Here is a 6,483-nt window from a genome sequence, read left to right as displayed (position 1 = left end):
TGCGAGATGGGGAGAGTTCAGACATCTGATGCTGAGATAGATGACGCTGGAGTGTACCCTATCAACGAAGGAGGACTACCCTGGTGGAAACATAGCAACCCAGGATAAACTGCATGATCCTGTTTTGATTTTTTCCCCCGGTGGCTTTAGTGCTGACTTAGAGAGTTGGGGAAAGGTAATCAACGACAGATCTCGTGTACTACACATAGATGGTTTTGGCAAAAGGGATAGAGACTCCGGTCGTATTGGCAAGCCACCTGACGGGGGTGAAGCGCTGCTGTAGTCGGTCTAGGAGGTCCTTGGCAATGGGGTGGATCCTCTGTCGCTCACCCAAGTAGAGGTACTGCGAACATTGAAGGACTGCTCTGCCTCCCATGGTGAAATCTGGGAGTGTTCTTGGGTTACAGTAGGAGAAAATTCTGTTTTTTCCGGGGAGTTGACGAGACCACAGGCGGCAAATGAATCAGAAAAGGCGTGGAAGAGCTGGGTATTCTGTGTTGAATTTGAGTGGATGCAAATGTCATCTGCGTAGCAGGTAACTGTAGCTCCGGGGATGTCAGATAGGAGAGAGAGTAAGCGGTGCATAAGAACATTAAGCAGCAGTGGACTAAAAACGCCACCTTTGAGAGTGCCCATTTCGAAACTTTTGGGTATACTACAAGCGCCATTAAAAAGGACATAGGCAGTTCTGTTGCTGCGGTAGCCTCGTATCAACTTCAACAATAGTCCTTTCACACCAAATTCCACTAGGTGATCAGAGATTATCTTTATCAGTGCTAGGTTTTGATATGGGTACAATGATACTTGTAGTCTATGCCTGAGTTATGCAGGCAAATATTGTAAAGTAGAAGCAAGGGATTGCCAGAGACCTTCTGGAGAAGATGAAGAATGGAGTATGCGATTCCATCCCCACCAGGAGCTGAAGCCTTACCCTTGGTGAGTGCATGCGTTGCAGTTCATCTTCGGTTATTGGAACAATGTCCACTTCATCTGTCTGTAGCAATGCAGTCATCAGTCGGAGAGAGCAGATGCCCACCCCAGCAGTGAGGACATCTTGAACATATTTAGGAAGGCTGCACAATCTGGACTGTGCAGACCAAGCATCAATAAGGGGTTGGGCATACACTGCTGGACTATGGTGAAGAGCAACAGGAGCCTTCTTCACAATTTTGTTGATTAAATGCCACATAGATCTCATGCTGGTAAGATGATTGATGTTTTTGGTTAATTGCTGCCATGAGTCAGTCTGAGGGCAATATGGTCAAAGAAAAAAAAAACACAGGGATGGAGAAGCACCTGACACGGGAGGCCACAAGACCTAAAGTAAGAATGTAATCTAAAGTGTCTCCATGGGAGTGAGTGGCCCCACCTGTCTCTCAGGGAGACAGTCGGCACCGCCTGGTGTATTCAAGGAGACATGGGCCATTCCGTCGCCGAGTCAGGATGCTCGGCATCCTGTAGAGCTACAACATACCTGCTGTAAGATTTGATATCATCAACTTACACTTCATCATATTAATATACTTGTCATTACTGTGCTTTTTTGAGACGGTGTTTATTTCTGTTAATCTTAGCACAGCCCTGAATTGGTCATTGGTACACTGGCTGCCTGCTATTTAATTCATATATTAAGTATATATTGACTATATATTAAGATAAATTTTGAAAACCAAATTCATATAGACGTAGATAATTCTATGTCTAGCTCAAAGCTGTACCTATAAATAATATTCATCATAAACTTTTAAAATTAACTGATATACATTGCTATTACCAATCCTTAAAAATTTCAGGTATTTGATGGATAATTTCAGTAAATATAAGAAGAGCATGGTCTGCACTATTTTTCAGAGATTTGAATTTACTGAATAAAGTGAATTATCCCAGGTCAAAGAAAATATGCACCAGTACAGGTTAAGCTCAGTAGAATAGATACACATTTGAAGGAAGATTAAAATGAATATTAAAAAATATTTCATGCTTTGTATAAATTTGCCGTGATAGATTCTTATAATATGTTAGTATAAATTATTTGCTCTATTTTATACATTTCTTTTTACATTGTAATGTACACAAACACACACACAACACACACACACACACACACACTCACACACTCACACACTCACACACTCACACACTCACACACTCACACACTCACACACTCACACACTCACACACTCACACACTCACACACTCACACACTCACACACTCACACTCACACTCACACTCACACACACACACATATATATATATATATATATATATATATATATATATATATATATATATATATATATATATAATACAGCCATACATTTACCCATACATACATATAAACATACATGCATACATATACACATACAGATATTGTGCATATACATGTATGTTACATTTGATTATACATATTTATTTTTTTCGGGTGTGAGCATCCACGACAGAAGGGATACGTGGAATTCCTGGAAAGCATGGATGACTTCTTCAAGCACCTGCGCGTTACTAGAGCATTCTTTTACTAGATTTTGTGTGAAATAAACGTTCTGTTGGGAGAGAAACCTCGAGGACGAGATCTTCCACATGGAACCAAATTAGCACTGTGTCTCACTCTTTGGTACGTAGGTAGCCAAGCAACTTACCGTAAGATAAGTAAAAAAAAGTGGAATCTCGGAAGGTTCTGTTCATTTCTGTGTACTAAGAGTAATAGATGTTCTAGTTAATACATAGTTTGGCCATCTTATGAACACTTTAGGACTATAGAAGAGGAGTTTAGAAAGTTTGTTGGTTTTAAAGGTGTAGTAGGAGCAGTAGATGGGTGTCATGTCATGATTAAAGCTCCATCCCTCGAGTGATTACTTCAACAGAAAGTTTGAGCACACTGTTACTATATTAGCTGTTGCTTCATGAAATTTAAAGCTTACCTATGTGTATGCTGGATTTCCTAGCAGAGTACATGATAGTCAAGTGCTGAAGAATAGATTTTCTTGGATAGATATGATGGACGGACAGGAACATAAGTATTTTCCATCGGAACAATACCACATATTAAGGGATTCAGCCTTTAATTGCATTCACATTTACTCGTGTCATTCAAATTTGTAATGTTTTCCATTTACAACCTCATTAACAATGGTACAATCAAATTCATTCGAAAACCAGGGTTGTGTTTGGATTCTTAAAAGGAAGTTTAAAACGACTTAAATGCATTGATTCAGACACTGACAGCTATATAATCATAGTATCATGTGTGCTATATAATATAACTATTGATAACGTACGTGAGCGTCAACTTCTCGAGAATGAAGGCTTGGTAAATGAAAATGTCACAGATGAAGAAAATGTACCAGTAGATCTTGTGGAAAATACTGTGGGAAATATGGCAGGTGCCACCAAGAGGGAAGAGATTGCACATACTTTTAAGTGTAAAGTGATAATAGTATTTTTAAAATATAATTTCCAGTATAGAATGCCATACTTTGTGAGTGTAAAGTGATAGTACCCTTTTGTAAATAAAATATTAAATGTATAATCTGTATATTATGGTTATCAATATATTCTCTTCTTCTTTTAACGGTAGGTTCATGTCTGAGCCGCCGTGGTCACAGCATGATACTTAATTGTAGTTTTCATGTTGTGATGCTCTTGGAGTGAGTACGTGGTAGGGTCCCCAGTTCCTTTCCACGGAGAGTGCCGGTGTTACCTTTTTAGGTAATCATTCTCTCTATTTTTTATCCGGGCTTGGGACCAGCACTGACTTGGGCTGGCTTGGCCACCCAGTGGCTAGGCAGGCAATCGAGGTGAAGTCCTTGCCCAAGGGAACAACGCGCCGGTCGGTGACTCGAACCCTCGAACTCAGATTGCCGTCGTGACAGTCTTGGGTCCGACGCTCTAACCATTCGGCCACCGCGGCCTTGACGATCATGGATTTCCATGATTTTTCTTGGCAATTTAGAGCGGTGGTTTGCCATTGCCTTCCGCCCGGTGTTTTTATCGAGTCACCATCTCTATTTACCCGGCACTGACTGTGGCTATCAATATATTAGTGCATATGAAATGGTTGTTTATTTAACCTCTCTCACTTGACCCAAAAAAATAAGTATTATGGATATTCTATAGTTAAAGCAATGATACTGGCAATAAATAAAACCATGATAATATAAAAAACCTTGCATATTTTGAAATTCTATTATCATAAACTATAGGTTGTATAGAAATTATTTCATGTTATTTTCATGAACAAATTGAGTGATTATTGATTATGCGATCGTACTGTATAGTACTTGAATATTTTGAGCACAAAATGGAAGATATTACTGATATTTCACATAAGATATTACAGGAAAGTATTCAGCAATGTTTCTGAATATTTGAAGAGAAAACTTTAATTCAGAAAGACAAGAGATTCGGAGAAAGGAAGCTTTTTAGGACTAATACAATATATTATTTGAACTATAAAAAGTGTAATATACTAAGTTTGCATATTAAAAAGTTCTAGTTAAAAAATAGCTTCTTTCATACACAACTATAAAAAATGCCATTTGAAACAAAAATATAAACTTAACCCAACCACCACTGATTTATGTTCGGTCGCTGTATCATATATATATATATATATATATATATATATATATATATATATATATATATATATATATATATATAGTGTTGTGTGTGTGTGTGTGTGTGTGTGTGTGTGTGTGTGTGTGTGTGTGTGTGTGTGTGTGTGTGTGTGTGTGTGTGTGTGTGTGTGTGTCTATGTGTCTGTGTGTGAGACAATTTTGTTACATACAGATGGCTCCACATGTGCTCTGCCGGCAAGGAGTCTATCAGGCCCTGGTGACCGATCCTGCTTTCCCTATTCCTTGAACTGGCGGGAAAATGTGTTTTTCTTTTTCATATAATTGTTATCAATGTTGTTATTATTATTCATCTTGGTAACATTTAAGACAATGAAATATACAAAAGACCCTTCCCAAAAGTCAAGGGGCAAACTGGTAAGGTAGGTAGGATTAATAACTGACTCCTTGGTGACTAAGCATTTGTAGAGCTATCTATGTGCAAATACAATAAGTAAACTCGTATTACAATGAGCATGGCAGGTATTCTTGCCATCCGTGCCGACTGAGTTAAGGCACCATAGGTAAAAATTGGCAGATTAAAAAGAAATACTGATACCAATGTATGGAATTAAAAATGTATTTAATTTCATTCAACCTGATTATTGTACTTTCTTACAGGCTTTCTTTGCTCTTCTCTAAGCTCAGTCAGTACTTACTGCTGTTTTCAACATGGCTGTTGCCTCATTAAGATTGTCAACACAGCAATTTTCTCCCTACTTGTGAGAATCTTCTCCTTGATATTACGTTTAAATGTACCTTCTTCTTGAAGCATGGGAATAATTGTTGAAGTTTGTTCACGGATTTAACGTGTTTCATTGAAGAGCTGTTCTCTGTTGCTCGGGGGCCCCAGCCTACGCCTTGTTCTGCGAGGTGCAGGTAAGGCTGGTTGAACTGTTTGCTGTATAGTAGGCTGTGCATCATATTCTGGCTGATTCGCTGGAGATTTTGCTGGACTCTCTGGCTGAGTCAGTGCTCGATTGGTACAATGGCTTCCTGGGTTTCTAAATGATGTGCCCTGGAATATAATGATCGATTCCAGAAGGAAGGGCCTCTCTTCCATCCCTGTGGTTTGCTGCTTTGCTAGGAATTGTTTAATTCAATTGGTTAATCGACTCCACCTATCTGACCCTTTCTTTGTCGTTACTGTTGGATTAATCTTCCTTAATTCTGAGGGTACTGCATTTTCTTTTTCTTTTCTTTCTTACCCTCAAATGCATTAAACTGCTCTTGCATAGATCTGAGTAGATTTATGCAAGATCTGTGATTTGAGTTGCATAGAGCCAGAGTAAGAGTATTATAAAATTTTAACTTATGTGGGGTGATTGGGAGTCATGCACATCAGATACTGGTTTCACTGTATGAAGGGGTGTCAATTTCTCTGTCTGGATCCTCAGACAGTTCAAGGGGATTTCTAACTCCTGAAAGATATGTATGGTTCCTTTAACAGGATTCAGCTGTCTCTTCGGTGGTGAAAACCTTATCACAAAAGAAGCAGAGATGGTGCTCCCTGTTTCTGGAACGGATAGAAAATATATATAATATATTGGTTTCCAGCAAGTGGTTCACACTGCTTGCTTGAAACTATCCTTTCTTTAGTTTAAAAAATCTGAGTAATTCTTTATAATCCTTTTACTCTAAGAATGTAAAATAATTTAATGGTTTAATAATAATGGAAATCATATATTTCTATAAATAAAGTATAAGACAAGAAGATTATACTCAGAATTCAGCCTTAATAGTGAACTTTGTTGCAAAATCAGTATTTTATATGATTCTTTATACACGTTAACTTTATATATCTATATCTACATCTGTCTGTACATTTATTTTTATACACATATACACACACACACCAGACACATATAT

General features: G+C 38.2%; 2 pseudogenes; one reads left to right on the top strand and one right to left on the bottom strand.

The window, feature by feature from the left end:
* Nucleotides 1-888: 888 nt before the first annotated feature.
* On the top strand, nt 889-3,491 carry LOC119575542 (annotated as a pseudogene).
* Nucleotides 3,492-5,583: 2,092 nt separating this feature from the next.
* LOC119575541 lies at nt 5,584-6,137 on the bottom strand (annotated as a pseudogene).
* Between the last annotated feature and the right edge of the window lie 346 nt (nt 6,138-6,483).

The sequence above is a fragment of the Penaeus monodon genome, chromosome 7, assembly GCF_015228065.2.
Source record: "Penaeus monodon isolate SGIC_2016 chromosome 7, NSTDA_Pmon_1, whole genome shotgun sequence".
Classification (NCBI taxonomy): domain Eukaryota; kingdom Metazoa; phylum Arthropoda; class Malacostraca; order Decapoda; family Penaeidae; genus Penaeus; species Penaeus monodon.
This window is presented reverse-complemented; position numbering and strand designations above follow the sequence as displayed.